The sequence below is a fragment of the Oncorhynchus keta genome, chromosome 26, assembly GCF_023373465.1.
Source record: "Oncorhynchus keta strain PuntledgeMale-10-30-2019 chromosome 26, Oket_V2, whole genome shotgun sequence".
NCBI classification, from domain to species: Eukaryota; Metazoa; Chordata; class Actinopteri; order Salmoniformes; family Salmonidae; genus Oncorhynchus; species Oncorhynchus keta.
The window spans coordinates 7,906,419-7,924,792 of NC_068446.1; the positions used below are offsets into that span (position 1 = coordinate 7,906,419).

The 18,374-nt window shown below is 41.9% G+C and overlaps 1 pseudogene; it reads right to left on the reverse strand.

The window, feature by feature from the left end:
* Positions 1-5,637: 5,637 nt before the first annotated feature.
* On the reverse strand, positions 5,638-15,609 carry LOC118358631 (RAB6-interacting golgin-like; annotated as a pseudogene).
* Between the last annotated feature and the right edge of the window lie 2,765 nt (positions 15,610-18,374).

Here is an 18,374-nt window from a genome sequence, read left to right on the forward strand (position 1 = left end):
TCTCCCCCCTCTCTCTCTCTCTCTCTCTCTCTCTCTCTCTCTCTCTCTCTCTCTCTCTCTCTCTCTCTCTCTCTCTCTCTCTCTCTCTCTCTCTCTCTGTCTCTCTTTCTCGCTGCTTCTCTCTCGTCCTGCAACTTCAAACGAGCCTCACGCTGGCACGCTGCGGATGCTGCCTGTACCAGCCGGGGAGTAAATGAAACACTGAGACCCCTGGGAGGGTATATGGACCCTAATAGAAACCCGTAATTACTTGGCGATGCCTTTGTGCTGTTTCTGACGTTTCACAGACCCCCTCTCTATTCTCCCGTCCTCCTAAAGCTCTGCCCTCCACTTCAGCAGCACACACCACACCAACAACATATCCACCACCCAGAACCCACTGATTAAGGCTTTTAACGAACCTTTGGCAACCTTAACCTAACCCTTAATTGGAACCAGCAGCACGAAGAGCTCCGCGAGGTCTGTAGGGGAGGCATAATTATCCCCCAGTGCGATGATAGAGCCAGTAAAGAGATATTAACTGTCGGGGTACTCGGCCACAGATCAAATCACTATTACTGCACGGGATTCAGCCGTGGCCCATGCCTCCATTTTCCTCAGATATGTGGACATTGAAGGATAGGTCATACTGTAAATGCTTTGTTTGATAAAAGCTTTAAGAAGAGACATTGACAAGACATTTCGTCTGCCCGTTGCAGCTATTACATGGATGGCTACAATAGGTAAAGTTCAACATAATCCCAACATAAAACAATGTCAACCAATATATTATTATTAATAAACTGTGATGTTGCCATTATTGTCATAGCTTAGCTAAGTTTCCCCCTGGCACTCAATGGTACAACCAAAACCAAACCCCAGACATTCTATTAGGCTACACAAGCCGTTGTCTGACGAACATATGTTTGTTAGACTTGGGTTTAGAATTGGGGTCTCATTTTGTGCACGCTCAGAGTGGGGGTCTTGACAGGAGGGCTAGGGGTGGGATGTAGGAATGAAGGAAGGATGGGGAATGAGGGGCGGGGGGGGTCCATGTGTTTAGATGGGAGCTAGGAGTAGACTATATAGGCTCCAAGCTGCTATAGACATCCCAGCTTCCATCCCCTGATCTGGGAAAAGAACACTTGATGCCATCAAAGAGATTCAATTGAATCCAGATGCGCTGCTTGAGTTCTTTCCATGTATTTAATTTAACGAAGGCGCGAGGGTAAAGTCGACTTTTTCATCATTAGTTTCCCCGCCAGATTCTCTCTTCCTGGCTACACGTCCATGCTGGTGCCAGCGTAAAAAGCCTCCCCAAAAGTCTCGACCTAAACCTATTCTCTTCTTAAAGTTCCATATACTGTTTTCACTCCGGCTTAAAAAATATATATTATACGACAAAGTTAAAAGCCTATCATTCATGTTGGTCTGACCAAAAAGTCAATGTAACTCCATGAAATGTGCCATCCTATAGGTGTGACCTTACCTTTGAATCGACATTGTTTCCACGTCATTCCAACCCCAAAATCAATGTGATGACGTTGAATCAGTGGAAAACTGATTGGATTTGCAAAAAAGTAATCAAAGGGCATTTCGTCTTTTTTCATTCAAATTTTCATCTAAGTCCAATGGCTTGTTGAAATGTTTTGTTGAATTTCACGTTGCATTTACGTTAGTTGACAACTCAACCAATTGTAAATAAAAACTCAACATTGAACTAATGTCTATGCCCAGTGGGAGTGTACACCTAAGGAACCAACATTGATATTATAATTTTTTTAAAACTCATCCTCAGATGGAATACTCATATGTATGCCTTGTTTAGCGTGGCACATGCATGTACTAAATGTCTTATTCAATGTAGTAATGGGAACTTTTATGAGAGGAGAATAGAAAATCAGTGTTAATGTTTTTATTTTCATAAAAAAAAGTTCAAATTATGAACAAAACGTTTTATAATTCATATGTGTGCTTAAAAATCAGAAACATCGTTGCCCATCTTACAAGGAACCAAATATCCCCCTGCGATACAGGTGCGTCTTTACGCACGCGCATTTTATAGGGCAAATATAGGCAATCTTTTTATTTTTATTTTTTACATGATATGTTTACTATTTCAATTCATTATTGAACCTTGTAAAACGTAATAAGCCCAGATTCACTGAGATATTACGAACAATGGAGAAGATGAAACTCATTTCATGTAAATGGCAAGCGACGAAAGTGAGACGTGCCTCAGTCACCATGAAATACCATTATTGTAGTTATTATTTGCCCCCTATTGCCTTGATGTAACGACCTTCAATTCTCAGGTTCAATAAGACCATTTGATCACAAACTTCACACTTACTTTTGGCCTGTTATTGTTTTCCATTACAAATCCAATCATTGTTTCGTGCATCTAAGGAATACACTGGTTATTTAAAGAGTAGCTACAGAAATAAGGGAAACGTAATGTACCGGGATCATGTTGATACGTAGGCCTGTTTGTGGAGAAGCAGCTGCAAGTAGATACAGGGATACAGGGAATCGTATAGACACGTCATAGAAAGATATTTTTCATATAAGTCTTCAGTTTTCAATTGTGTACCACAATTAGGCCTACAGTGCTGAAAACATGTATACAAAATTAATGTTTGGGAAGCTGTTTAGACCATGACAGGAATACAGAAACTGTAATAACAATAAATACATCAATACTATATAACAAGGCATTTATAATTAATTAAAATTGAGATTTATAGCGCAATGACATAAACAAATATGCACGCTCTAAGCATGAAACCGTTGCCTACAGAAGAGTGCAACAGCAGCGGTTGGCTTTATAATCAGAATCAGCGCGGGTGAATTAATTTCACTCGCGCAGGGCTTTGTAAACTCTGTGTGTTGTTTAATCGGGAACAGATTGTTTTGTCGGAACACCACACACAGGCAGTTCGCAATTAACGCTCAAAGTTCTCCTTAAATAGAGTGAGAGAGAGAGAGAGAGAGAGAGAGAGAGAGAGAGAGAGAGAGAGAGAGAGAGAGAGAGAGAGAGAGAGAGAGAGAGTGGCTCATGTCCCTTCAGCCAGAAACCAGTCCCAAACCGCGAAGAGGTGCCTGACATTACGCACACACTATGCCGCACCGGCAATACCGTTATCAATACTATCTAAGTGGAAACCTTTGTAGTAAATTATCTACTGTTATTACCTCGAACCAGTTAAAATCAAATAGCTTCTGTGTGATAAATTGATTTAGATTATCTCAATTAGAAATGTACAATTTGTTTTATATTGTTATTGAAAGCATCTGCCAATTGTGGATTTTAATGTATTCAGAACAGATCTGACGATGAGAATTCCCTTGTTGCTGCAATCAGGGATGGAGAGGAGGGGTGTGGGGGCTGTAGGCAACACATGGTATCCCGTACAGAATATGGAAAGTCAACAAGGAGGCCATTTACTCTCAATTAGGTAAATAAGGTCCAATCAGCACCAAGGGTCACTGGACAGCACTGCGGTCAGCCAGCCATCCCGGCCGATAGAGACGCATGCCGCCGCATGGGTGCACGTCATTCAGCCAAGGAAAAGACACACTTTTACCTAAGACACCACAGAATCAACAACAATGCAATAGAAAAACACAAAGTGTGAGTTTTCATTGGGGTTGCGTAAGCGCTGGTTGGTTGACCATAGCTGCAAGTAGCGTTTTCAATTGTCAATCAATGCTCATTATCCTCACACGAAATATTTTCCCAGAACAATTTCAAACAATTTTGATACAATTGTTATTTTACCTATGTGTATTTATGCACACAATTATTTAAGCATAAATGTTTAACAAGTGACGAAAATTCAAACTAAAGACCAACTGAAATCATATTCGATGGGCTATTGACTTTCGTTCAATAAACTATAGGCCTAGCACAGTTTCTAAATGATTCATTGCAATACAAATGTTGTTTAAAGAAAAAATGAATATGTCTGATTACAAAAGGTGTCTATTCATATAGGCTAGTACTAGGCTAGGCCAAGTCTAAATGATTATTCTACTGCTGAAAAGTCGTTTTCAGGCGATGTTTATTTGTCCAAGAGTCTTCCAGCGTCACTAGCAACATGAAAATGCAAAAACAGATTTTCTCCAAAAGGTAAATTCAGGGTTCATATATATATGCAATGATTAATGGTTCATCGATTTCAATATGGCTGTGATTAACACATCGGCCTTCCCATTTAGAAATAACTTCTTGATAAATAACTTGACCCAAGAATCCCAAATATAGGCTACACATTGGCTTGTCAGAGCCTTTTCCGCAAACATTCGTAAACTGCATAGAGACTTTATGCAGTGCAGTTATAATTTAACTCTCCACCATTAAGTATAATTTACAAATAATTAACAAATATCAGTTGTTTAATGTCAGTGTACTTTTTCTTGATAGACCTGACTTGAAATCAAACGTGTACTTTTCCATGTACATCTTGAGGAATTGTTCGTGGTGGAACCAATGTGATTTCTTTTAATTAATGAATTGGCAATATTATTTTCGTGTCTCATGGATCCAAGCTGATCTCTGCGTTCACAAGTTAAACAGAATGGTGAAGGCAGCGATCAGCCTGAGGCTAAAATAATATAGCATATTCATTCATTAAAACATTTGGGCATATGCTATTCGTCCTATACCTTAATTAATAATCGTTTGTGCAAATTATATTAATTTCATTATTGGGCCAACATTTCCCATAGCCCACAGTGCCAACGTCAAAATTCAATAACGCCGATGAGCCAGATGGCGGAGATTTTCAGTAAAAGTTGATCTCACCGCTTCTCTGTGGTCGGTTCTCGGGTTACACGGCTTTTCTCAACCTGTATAGGGACGCTAGCGCCACATAAATCACACAGTGCTCTAGAAGTCCGCCGCTCTCTGAAGTTGTTTGGCCCCACCGCCTCACCAAACCAAATGGCTAATAGTCTTTTCCAATTCGTGTTATTGTAGTCTTCTACCTTATAGCCTATAGATCTCAAAATCATTGGGCCAATACCCCCAATTATACTACTGCTGAATTATCAAAAACTATAAAAAGCTAAATGAAAAGTCAGCTCTGATTTTTCCATTTTGATTGATCCCATACAAGAAAAGTCGCTAAACTATTTTCTGAGGAAGCATAGGCCTGCACGCAACTAGCCTTTAAACATTCTTCAGTAAACAACACATTGTTGTTATTAAAACAAATTAGTAAACTATCATTTCAGGCAGGATATCAAACGCATTAAAGCGGTGACCTGTGAGGTGGAGGGGACATTCAGTGGTCACTCACTATTCGCTAACTAATTAAAATACTTGGGTTTATGGTCTCTCTTTCAGACGGCCAGATGTGACCAAATCGCTGTAAAATCTCAGAGTGGTTTACAGAACACTGGACTTTAAAATGACTTGAGTTCGAAAATATTCTCAGTTAATTCCACCCCTGCAGCACAAACTCCAAGGAATTTCACCCAGATACCCTTCAGCCGTTCAGTTAGAAAGACAGATTTAAACAGATAATTCAAAATACATCTTTCTGAAGATGAAAATGACAAAAACAAAACCTATAAATCAGATATAAAAGACATACAGGTTTCTTATCCATTTCATTATAATACTTTATTCACATGAATTCAACAGATCAAGATGACATGAGCAACATATTAACAAGTGTTACTGTTAATAGGTTTTGTGCAGTTGCATATGTTCAGAAAATATGTATTTTCTTAAAAAAAAAGAAAGGACAAAACATACCTAAATACAAACTGCAGTGTAAAATAAATGTTGAAATATCCACCCGCTTTAAATAATCCCATTTCAATACAAAACTTCAGATATTTTGGGTTTAAAGGTTAAGAAGACAAAAAAGTATACACAATTGATCATTTGGTACACGGGGCACACACAGGGATAGAACGTTTGTTCTACACACAAAACAACTAGCTGCAGCACATTCATATTAGATAAAAATATATATATATATATATTGCTGTAGACACATTTGTTTCATAGAGCGCCACTGAAAACCAGCTCTTCTAAAGCCATAGTGGTACGTAACGGCAGTAACATGCCGAGGAGCAGTTTCTTCCCACAGAATACATGCATACATTATGAGATATCACCTTACCATTCTGCAAGTCTTTACCAAGGAAGCCCACTGTGACTGGCAGAGCCTAAGTTGGGGTTTGAGAAATACCAGCACTTGATAGCAAAACCTCCAAGATAATATGTTGATCTACGACATACAGACAGACTAGATCTGGTACAGTGCTGCTTTATTGAACATTAGTATCTTATATTCATCTGTACCCTGGAACTGCACAGAGAAACGTTAACCACCTCCTTTCAAACCAGACCATCTCTAAAACAGATATGCTTTCAATTCTACATTTTGCTTCGGGAAGAAATGATGGGAGAGAGAAAGAAAGAGAGAGCATTCTCTTTTGATGTAAGGTCAAATGTTGTGTAAAAGAAGAGCTCGAGGCAGAGCATTTTAGACACAGCCACATTAAGAGCACACAGACAAAGCGTCCCCAACAAACAATAACAGAACACTCATGTTTGTTTCACAACGAAGACTCCGTTCTCAGTGAGCTAGTTCTCAGGCATCACATGCATACAAATCTGGGTAAGACTGGGCAGCATTCCCTCCCTCTTCCTGGACCTTCTCCACTCCCTGCTTCTCTGTGGCACTCATCCTCTGTTTCTCCTCCTCCCGCTTCTCCTCGCTCTTCCTATCCTCCTCCTGCTCCTCCTCTGTGGCCTGAAAGGTGTCGTTGCTGCAGCAGCTCCTCCAGCTTGTGGGCCTTGCAGAGCTTGTTCTGCCGGATGATGGCACAGGTGCTCTTTATCTCCGTCTTCTTGTGTAGGTCCAGCTTGGCCGTCACATGCCCAGCCTCCGCCTTCTCATAGCGCTTCCTGAACAGGAAAGGAGAGAAGACGGATGGAATTGGGAATATACTTAATAGTCTATTTTGTAGCGATTCGTGGAATTTCAGAGAAAAGGGACTGCACCTGTCGAGCGAGAGCCGTTGAGAGCGGCAGGGAGCATAGCCATAGCAGTTAGAGCTTTAGCCAGTAACCAAAAGGTTGCTTGTTCAAATCCCCGAGCTAACAAGGTGAAGAACCTGTCTATGTGTCCTTGAGCAAGGAAGGCACTTAACCCCAATTGCTCCAGAGTCGCTGTTGTTCATGGCAGACACTGGCCGTGACCCCACTCTCAAAGGGTGTTGCTAGGTATTACTGCACTGTTGGAGCTAGAAACACAAGCATTTTACCACATCTGCAAAGGAGCTGTTTGTGGGCTATAGGAAAACGAGGGCCGAACTGACCCCCATTAACATCGACAGGTGTAGTGATGAGGGTTGAGAGTTTCATGTTTCTTGGTGTCCACATCAACAACGAACTATCATGGTCCAAACACACCAAGACAGTTGTGAAGAGGGCACGACAACATGTTTTCCCCCTCAAGGAGACTGAAAAGATTTGACATGGGTCCCCAGATCCTCAAAAAGTTCTACAGCTGCACCATCGAGAGCATCCTGAGTGGTTGCATCACTGCCTGGTATGGCAACTGTTCAGAATCTGTCCATAAGGCGCTACAGAGAGTAGTGTGTACATATATACTAGGCGGTGTCAGAGGAAGGCCCAAAAATTGTCAAGGACTCCAGCCATCCGAGTTATAGACTGTTCTCTCTGCTACCGCACGGAAATCTATAAAGAGCCACAGATAATGGAATCTCTATTGCACTCCACAATGCCCTTTCCCACCTGGACAAAAAAGGAACACTTATGTGAGAATGCTGTTAATTGATGACAGCTCAGCATTTAACACCATGGTACCCTCAAAGCTCATCACTAAGTTATGGACCCAGGGACTTAACATCTCCTTCTGCATCTGGATCCTGAACTCCCTTAAAGGCCGCCCCCAGGTGGTAAGGGTAGGTAACAACGGATCCGCCACGCTGATCCTCAACATGGGGGCCCCTCAGGGGTGCGTGCTCAGCCCCCTCCTGTACTCCTTGTTCACTCATGACTCCATGGCCAGGCACGACTCATCATTAAGTTTGCAGATGACACAACAGTGGTAGGAATGATCACCAAAGATGATGAGACAGCCTATAGGGAGGAGGTCAGAGACCTGGCGATGTGGTGCAAGATAACAACCTCTCCCTCAACATGATCAAGACAAAGGAGATGATTGTGGACTATAGGAAAAGGAGGGTCGAGCACGCCCCCATTCTCATCGACGGGGCTGTAGTGGAGAAGGTTGAGAGCTTCAAGTTCCTTGGTGTCCACATCACCAACAAACTATCATGGCCCAAAGCCTATTCCCCCTCAGGAGACTGAAAAGATTTGGCATGGGGTCCTCGGATCCTCAAAAAGTTGTACAGCTGCACCATTGAGAACTGGTTGCTTCACTGCCTGGTATGGTAACTGCTCAGCCTCTGACCGCAAGGCACTACAGAGGGTAGTGCGTACGGCCCAGTACATCACTGGGGCCAAGCTTCTTGCCATCTAGGGCCTCTATACCAGGCGGTGTTAGAGGAAGTACCTAAAAATTGTCAAAGACTCCAGCCACCCAAGACTGTTCTCTCTGCTACCGCACAGCACGCGGTACTGGAGCGCCAGTAGGACCAAAAGGCTCCTTCTACCCCCAAGTCATAAGACTGCTGAACAATTAATCTAATTCACATTGAGCCCCCCCTCCCCATCTTTGTTTTTACACTGCTGCTTCTCGCTGTTTATTGTCTATGCATAGTCACTATACCCCTACCTACATGTACAAATTACCTCGACTAACCGGTGCCCCCACAAATGTACTTGGTACCAGTAACCCCAGGTTTGTAGCCTCGTTATTGTGATTTACTTTTCTTGTGTTACTGTTTGATTTCATTTTTTTTACTTTAGTTTATTTAGTAAATATTTTCTTAACTTTATTTCTTGAACTGCATTGTTGGTTAATTAAGGCCTTGTAAGTAAGCATTTCATGGTAAGCGTGACAAATAAAATTAGATTTTAAATATGTGTAGAGCAACCAATGAACTTTGATTTGAGGGAGAGTTGGGATATGCAAAAAAAAACATATTTCCAATTCACACAAAATATAATGACCTCACCGGGGGTTTCCATTGAAAGCGATGAAATACTGTTTTTGCAGGCGGTTGATTGCCATGTGAGCAAGACCCAAGCATGCTAGCTAGTGCTAGGTCAATCCAACCCTGGCTGGAAGCTACAGTGAGTGTTAAATCCACTTCAATCAGTGTAGATGAAAGGGAGAAGACAGGTTAACTTCTTGCGTCGAGCCATCCCGGATCCGGGATCGTGACTACAGCCTCAAGCCCATTACCATAACGCAACGTTAACTATTCATGAAAATCGTAAATGAAATGAAATCAATATGCTAGCTCTCAAGCTTAGCCTTTTGTTAACAACACTGTCATCTCAGATTTTCAAAATATGCTTCTCAACCATAGCAAAACAAGCATTTGTGTAACAGTATTGATAGCTAGCGTAGCATTTAGCATAGCATTTAGCGTTAGCATTCAGCAGGCAACATTTTCACAAAAACCAGAAAAGCATTCAAATAAAATAATTTACCTTTGAAGAACTTCGGATGTTTTCAATGAGGAGACTCTCAGATAGCAAATGTTCAGTTTTTCCTGAAAGATGATTTGTTTAGGACAAATCGCTCCGTTTTCTGCGTCACGTTTAGCTACGAAAAAACCTGTATCCAGGATTGTGTAAATCTATCCGCAAGCTCATTAGCATAACACAACGTTAACTATTCATGAAAATCACAAATTAAATGAAATCAATATGCTAGCTCTCAAGCCTTTTGTTAACAACACTGTCATCTCAGATGTTCAAAAATATGCTTCTCAACCATAGCAAAACAAGAATTTGTGTAACAGTATTGATAGCCTAGCATAGGATTATGGCTGACATTCAGCATGCAACATTTTCACAAAAACCAGAAAAGCATTCAAATAAAATCATTTACCTTTGAAGAACTTCAGATGTTTTCAATGAGGAGACTTCATCACGTTTGGGTAAGAAAAAAATGAAAATTAAGTCATTAAAACGCAAACTTTTTTCCAAATTAACTTCATAATATCGACAGAAACATGGCAAACCAATGTTTAGAATCAATCCTCAAGTTGTTTTTCACATATCTATCGACGATAAATCCTTCGTGGCAGTTGACTTTCTCTTCTGAAGAAATGGAACGCGCTTGGACCTAAAGATTACGCAATAATTTCGACACAGGACACCGGGCGGACACTTGGTAAATGTAGTCTCTTATGGTCAATCTTCCAATGATATGCCTACAAATACGTCACAATGCTGCAGACACCTTGGAGAAATGACACAAAGGGCAGGCTCATTCCTGGCGCATTCACAGCCATATAAGGAGACATTGGAACACAGCGCCTTCAGAATCTGGGGCATTTCCTGTATGAAACTTCATCTTGGTTTCGCCTGTAGCATTAGTTCTGGGGCACTCACAGATAATATTTTTGCAGTTTTGGAAACGTCAGAGTTTTTTCTTTCCAAAGCTGTCAATTACATGCATAGTCGAGCATCTTTTCGTGACAAAATATCTTGTTTAAAACGGGAAAGTTTTTTCTCCAAAAATTAAAAGAGCGCCCCCTATCTCGAAGAAGTAAAATAAGGATTTTTAAGCCTTGAGACATTGATTGTGTATGTGTGCCATTCAGTGGAATGAAGAGGTCACGACAACACGTCATGAATGAGCGAGACAAAATATTTAAGTGCCTTTGAACGGGGTATAGTAGTAGGTGCCAGGAGCACCGGTTTGAGTGTGTCAAGAACTGCAACGGTGCTGGGCTTTTCACGCTCAACAGTTTCCTGTGTGTGGTTCAAGAATGGTCCACCACCTAAAGGACATCCATCCAACTTGATACGAATGTGGAAAGCATTGGAGTCAACTTGTGCTTGCAACCCTGTGGAATGCTTTCAACACTTTGTAGAGTCCATGCCACAACAATAAGAGGCTGTTCTGAGGGCAAAAGGGGGTGTAACTCGAGATTAGGAAGGTCAAATCCCCGAGTAGGAAGGTGGCCCTAATGTTTTTTTACACTCAGTGTATATTGTGATGTATTGAAGGAGTACTCTGAATAACCTGTAGGAGGCATTGTTTCCGGGGTTGAATGGAGGCAACAAAATCACAGATGTTCGTATGAGCACAGCACAGACTATTGTGGTTTTTTGTTGGTGATACAAATAACAAAAATGTGTGTTAGTACATTAATTAGGTGAGTTAACTGAGCATAAATAGACTAACTTATATTAGTTTGAGTGTGTTGAGTCCTAGTATCCATAGTAGGGAACAGGCTAACCCTCCCACGTGAAAAATGATCTTGATTGAACAGAAATACAACTCTGTAGCAAGGATTCTGCATGTTTTGCATTCAGTGTCTACCTTGCAGTGTTGTAGTCCCAGCCGGCCTGCTTGATCACACCTCTCAGGATGCCAATGTCATTGGTCACCATGTCGGCCAGAGTCTTTCTGGATCCTCTTCTGCTTCACAGCCTTGGCCTAGGTCTGTTTGGATCAGGATTCACACAAAACAGGAAGTTGAGTGAATTTGTGCATGATGTGTAACCAGGAAGTTTCTCTATTTAACAGAAAGTGTTCATACAAAACAATTGGTATCAGAGAATAGTTAGGACTAATCATGAGAACTATGGGTCATGTCCTTACTTCTCAGCGATGGTTTTGGTCAGGAGGGCTTTCTTGCACTTTTCCTCTCTTCTTTCATCTTTTGGTCTTGCTGAAGCAGTTCTATGCAAGTCTTCTCCGCCTATAATACCAACGAGGAGTCATTACACAACACAGAGAAAGGCAGTCAACAGACATAATTATGCATATGATCTATAAACAATAAAGGACAGTCAGTTAGTAATCTGCCGTTTTTTTACTAACGCAATATTGCACTCTTCTTGGTTTTTTGACCCAGTGAGTGTCAAAATCATCACTGACATGCCAAATGAAACTATGATAAGATCATCATAACACATGGCTCTGATACATAGCTATGATATCAAAGACTGACTAACAATTCCATCTCTTGTATTTCCAACTCCTTGGCAATCGGTGGTTTGACCTCTGCTGGTGCAGGGGCATGGTCTATGGCAAGGGGTTCTTTTTGGCTGGATCCCTCAACAGGTGTCGTGAGGGTGACGATGGACTGACGGGCTGAATGACAGCCTGGGGCGGGGGCTTAGTCAACTGCGGGGGGGTGTCTTAGTGAGCTGCTGCTCGGGTGGTTATGCAGGCAAACTGGGTCAACTCTTTTGCTGAGAAGCTAACAGGAGGGCTCTCTCTTGCTGCAACTTCTGCCGACTCCGGTTAGTAGCAGCCAGTTTCAGTCCACGACCTAAAGCCACATGCACGGCCTGGTCTGATAAATGCGGTGAAAGAACAGATACAGAGATACTGGATACCGATAAATTTCACTGAAGTAACAACCTCATTTACGAACAAATGGATATCTGTGGAAAGCCGACAGATCCTCTATGGCTAAATTATGCTAACGCATTAGCTTGAAGTCAAGTTGAAGTTACCTTTCTGCTGCAACTTTTGTAGCTCCTCTTCCCGAAAACCCTGCCCTCCAGCCGTTTAATATCGCAGGAATTTAGCGACAACATATTTGTTAACTAATAAACTAATACTAATAAACTAACTAATCAAATTAAACGTTTAGCAAAACCACCAGCTAAAAATGGCCAAAGTTAATCACATTTGAGCAAAACTTGAATCTTTGTTTGTTGATGCCACGTCAAACAACCCAAAAGACAAATAGGACCAGTGAAGGGACACTAGAGTACCTGTTTGAACACACAAAAATATTCAACTGAAATTCATCAGTGAGCGAAAAAGCTTATTATTTTATAATGGCAAAAGTAAAATACTGGCATATATTTTGGATTCTAGTATGCTTCAGAGCCAGAGTTTGCCCATAAGCACTGGCCTAGGGTCAGATTTCCCTGACACCATTGAAAACACTTTTTTGTTGTTGTTGCCAGACTTCAGAGATAACTTTCGGTTTCATAGGTCTGTCACTGACTTATTTGTCAAACCCTGTACTCAATATTTGGTAAAAACAAAAGGACAAAACCAAACATGGATTATTTAAGCAATATTTAAGTCATTTCACAGGAAATATCTGTTTATCTCATCTTCCTCTTTACCTAAACTCTATCCTAATCATCTCCTTCAATTTACCCTTGGGGGTCAGAGGAGTCAAAGGTCAATGAAATAATTTTGCAATGCTTAACAGCATGAAGTTCAAATAGACTGGATAGAAAGCAGAGGGATCCGAGCGATAAGTCAGGGATCTATGTTTACTTCATCAGTCACAGTAGACCTATCGCTTTCTGCTGTGGAGTCAGTGGACTTAATAGCCATGGCCAGGCCATTAAGTGCCAGATGGCCGCCAGGGTTAGGAAAGACCTGCTGCTGGTCATTTAGAGTGTGTTGGCTGCTTGTGTCAGGGCAAGCTAAGATGGGGCGGCCACGATCTTGGCTCCCTGATTACTGGGATGTATGGGGGGCCCTTATTATAGAGAAGACATACAGGGGACGGTGGGGGAGGTTTATGGCTTTTGCTGATGGCTGTGCAGGGTTCAAAGGTTCAAAGTGTCAGAGGACAAGTTTGCCGCTCATGTGTAGGGGTATGGCTGTGTGTGTGCAAGCCTGGGAGAAAGTTCTTTGTGTGCCCCCCCTTTTCACGTACAGCGACTAAGCATCAATTTGGAGCACGTTTATTTATGTCTTTAGAACAGAACCTCTCTGAAGGTGGAATGTATAATGAATAAATACAATCTATGTCCATGAGGTCCATAACAACATGTCACAGAACGGACGGGACATCTGGGACATTGATGAAAAAAAAGGACCATTTATTTATCATCAACTTGAATCTCCCTCATTTATAACCAGGATTCATTTATACTGTAGTACAGATGTTAGGACAAGGAAGTCACCGACAGCATGATTTCTTACAGCCCAATGAACCCAAAAAATATGCATGTACAGTAATATGCAGTACAAGAAAAAGGGAAGAATGCTTAGGGGACATATTATCTTCAGTAGCACTTCTACAGTATGTCAGAAGTCAGATTGAACCAAATGTTTTGCTGCAGATTTTAAAAATCAATTAAATTTTTTTTTAAAAGCATTCTCTTATAGATGATGCTCTCTCATGAAATACAATTCAGCTTAGTCAGAGAAAGACGAACAGGGGAATAAAATGAACATTATGTGTGATATTGGAGTAGTACGCGATAGACCTTGTCATTTTATTTGCCTAAAATAATGGAGAAAATTCATATAGCTAGTATAGTGTTGAATAGACAATGAATTTGAATGTCAAATGGGAGTGCGCATTATCATCACAATCAATCAGGTTTAATTTTAAAAAAGAGTGACTAATAGGGGTGAGGGGGGTGGGTGAAAGCATGGCCATGCAGCAAGTGCATGCGTTGCCCTTGCCCTCACTGTCATCCATAATCTTCGCTTTCAGTCAAACAGGAAACGGGCCAAAAGATAAACAACCAATCTGAGGGGACACATCTCAGAGAGTCAGAGGGCTCAGGAGAAATTGGGGATGATTGGGGGTCAAACTGTACCCGTAGCGCCGAGGTAGACGCGGCGGCGCATCTAATTGCTGTTTAAAAAGCCCATATGTTTGGGGCTGCTCTGACCCCTCTGTCCCCCTTCCCTATCCAACTCCAGAACAGCCTTCCCTGCTCCTGTCCAAAATTTGTTCTTTAATTTCCATCCCTGACCTCTCATCCTGCCATCTGCAGTGAGTTTGAAGCGCTGACCCCAGTTGACATCATGCACACTGTTTTGTCTTTATTTCTCTCCCCCTCTCCCGTTTTCTGTCACTCTCTCTCTCCCCCCTTTTCTGTCTCTCATTCTATCTTCCCACCTCCCACATACACACTATTCCTATATCCTCTTTTGGAGAGGAGAAAAATGGGAAAGATATGCACAATTCCCACTTTTTTTCTTATTCCTCTCTCCCTAGTCTCTACCGACTTCTTTTGGTCTCCCTTTTTTTCCACTCTCCCCATTCCATCTCCCTAATTAGGTGTGCCTGCACTGGAGTAGTTTCAGATATATTAATATTCAATGTGCTGTAACGTTCTGCTATGTGGGTTTTGCTGTCCCAGGGAGTCATTGCCAGAGTCCCATTGCCATCATTATTTCCCCCAAAGTGGCTCTAATTTTGTGCCATGCTAAACCAGTGCCAAACCCTCGTATAGCTCTTGGAGAGTCTCCTTCTCACACATCTGAACAGAGGTCTGGGCTCCGGGCTCAGAGGTGTCACACCTGTAGAAAATAGAAACACAATGAAACAATGGAGCCCAGTCTATCTGTCTCACCTGCCTCCCCGCTCCTCTGTTTCCCCTGGCAGCCCTCGTCTGTGCGGCCCTTTGTACACACCAGCAAGCTGACCTTTGTACACACCAGGCCCTGACATCCAGCTAGCTTCAAGCCCTGCCAAGGGAGCCAGAACCCCAGGCCCCAGCCCCAGAGCTAAGTAGCAGGTTGGAGATTTAGTTGGAGGGGATGAAGCATCCATGCGAAGATCCAGCCTGTCAGTTTGTCTTGAGATGATGTCGGTAAACCATAAACAGAAGGATGGGATTGATACACAGACAAAGAGATATGGAGAATGGGCCAGCCTGTGGAGGAGATGTGGAGATGCGTAGATACTAAGTTGATTAGGGAAGAGACATGTAGTTGGAGCGAAATGTTGTTGAAATGGGGATGTGGTTGAATGAATAGTTTTGATCGAGACTGGACTTGATAACAGCTACAGATGACTCACAGAGTACAGAGCTCCCATACAGCCAACTGTCATGGTGATGACAACTGGTTAAATTGTCTGCTACAGGCTTCGTCCAGTTTCCTAAAGGGCCTAGATTGTGGAATCAGAGAAGCACATGAACAGAGAGAAAAAAGCACTTTCACTCGCAGTGACACAACAATGCTCAAATACAAACACACTAGTTGCCTCCAGCACGGCCCCACAATTTGGACTCAAAATCACATTCTTAATCAACTTATTTTTTAACTATGGCACATTTAATCTGCTATTGTTTTGTTCATTACTGGTTTAATAAATGTAACTGTGGGTCTGGCGGGCTCACTGTTTCTCATCTCAGCCTTGTCCCAGAGTAGAGCTCACATCTGGTCCCAATCAGGAGAGAGAGAGAGAGAAGAAGGGGGAGAGAGAGGGGCAGAGAAAGAGAGAGAATAAGAAAGAAATTAGAGAAAGAAAGTGAAAAATAGAGAGAGAGAATGAGAGAACAAGAGAGAGAGAGAGAGAGAGAATGCATGTTCATTTGCAGTCCATGGTTTGGCAGTAGTCTTCATGTCCAACGGTCCCTCATCCATCTCTCCCCTAGAGCTACAGTAGCCTCATATAAGGCCTCTATTCCAACCCATTCGCCACACCCTTATTACCTGATTTAATTACATTTTAAACGAGGGGAACAAAACTAACAGCAGTCATGGATTGGGTTGTTAGCAGCCTCAGGGCTAAGGAGACCCTGCGGAGAGCAGAGAGTAGAGATTTATGGGCTAGAAACGCCTCCCGCCAGCCTCGTCAGCCTCCACGGACACTAATTGAATTAGAAAGGCCTATGGTTGGTGTTCTGTTGCTATGAAGAACAAAATGAGTCATTATTCCAACTAAAGACCTGTTATAATCTCTCCCTAATTTACAGCATTTTGCCTGGTAGGGATTTTTATGTTCTTTATAAACAATTACATAAAATGTATTTCATTATTTTTAAAACCCTTCTTGGAGACATAATGAAGTAATAAAACAATACATATGTTGTTTGAAATGAGAGGTCGTACACTTTGGGGGATTACAAATGGATTAATAGAAAACATTCCTGTAAACAAGAGTGTATAAAAGTAGGAAGGCAGGCAGTGAGGTTTGGCCTCAAGATATCTGTTGTGATTGGATACAGTTGTTATCTGGCTTCTAAACTAATCAGGAAAAGTTGCATGATGGAATCTCTTGAATGAATGAATAGAAAGATGCTTCAATGTAGAGTAATAAGATCAGGCAAAAATGACTTTGAGGGAGGGTATATCCAGTAAATTGCACAAGCATATACTGTAAACACACACACACACACACACACACACACACACACACACACACACACACACACACACACACACACACACACACACACACACACACACACACACACACACACACACACACACACACACACACTGGTGTATCGGACACCCCCACAGGGGGAGCTGGCCCATGAACTCTAGGGGCCCAAGTGCCTGTCATTGATGTCTATTTTTTGTAAATGTATTTAATAAACCATTTTGACAGTAAACCTCCAAGTCAGTAACCCTCCATAAACCTTTCTAATTTCCATATGTACTAGGAAGCTAAATAAGGGAATATCGGTGAACAAATGCCGTGGTCAAGGCTATGATGGCGTCAATGCAATGGCTGGAGCTTACTCAGGTTTTCAAAAACACATATCAGACCGGGAGCCTAATGCTTCTTAGGTAGTTCTTTCTAAGTCTTAATTTAGAAAACTATCCCTCCGCAGAAGCAACACTTACAGGGATAGTAAAAACAACGTTATTGCCGTAGCAGCAACACCAGGGAAACTGGGCAGAAGGGGGTGGTGCTTCAAATACAGAAGTTCTGCAACATCTTTAATTGAGCTTCTCATTCTCCTTAATTGCCACCTCAACACAATACCGAAAGAGATGAACTGTATAGGAATCTCCGGGGGCAGGTTGTCTGGGATACTGGACAGCCAATAAATTGATGCAAACAGATGATCATCTTTAGCAGACAACAGTATGGGCTTGAGCAGAAAAAGCAGTTTGCGGTTTCGTTCATACTGGTGAACTGACGTTTGAGTTGTGTGGTGGCAATATCAAGTCCCTTCTCGCTGGTATATCTCATCATGCATCATTCAAGACTACGTTCAAATTGTGTGCACCGCAATGGACATATAATGCACAATGTCTCAGGAAAGACTGTCTGGGTTGGCAATACTCATTATAGAAAACAGTCGGGTGTCACGTTCTGACCTTAGTTCCTTTTTTTATGTCTTTGCGTTAGTTTGGTCAGGGCATGAGTTGGGGTGGGTAGTCTATGTTCTTTTTTCTATGTTGTATTTCTGTGTTTGGCCTAGTATGGTTCTCAATCAGAGGCAGCTGTCGATCGTTGTCTCTGATTGAGATTTTGGTTGATTGTTTTCTGTGTCTGTGTTTTCCACACAGAACTGTTTCGTTTTCAGTTTGTGTAGTGTTCAGTTTTAATAAAAAATATGACGAACACTTGCCACG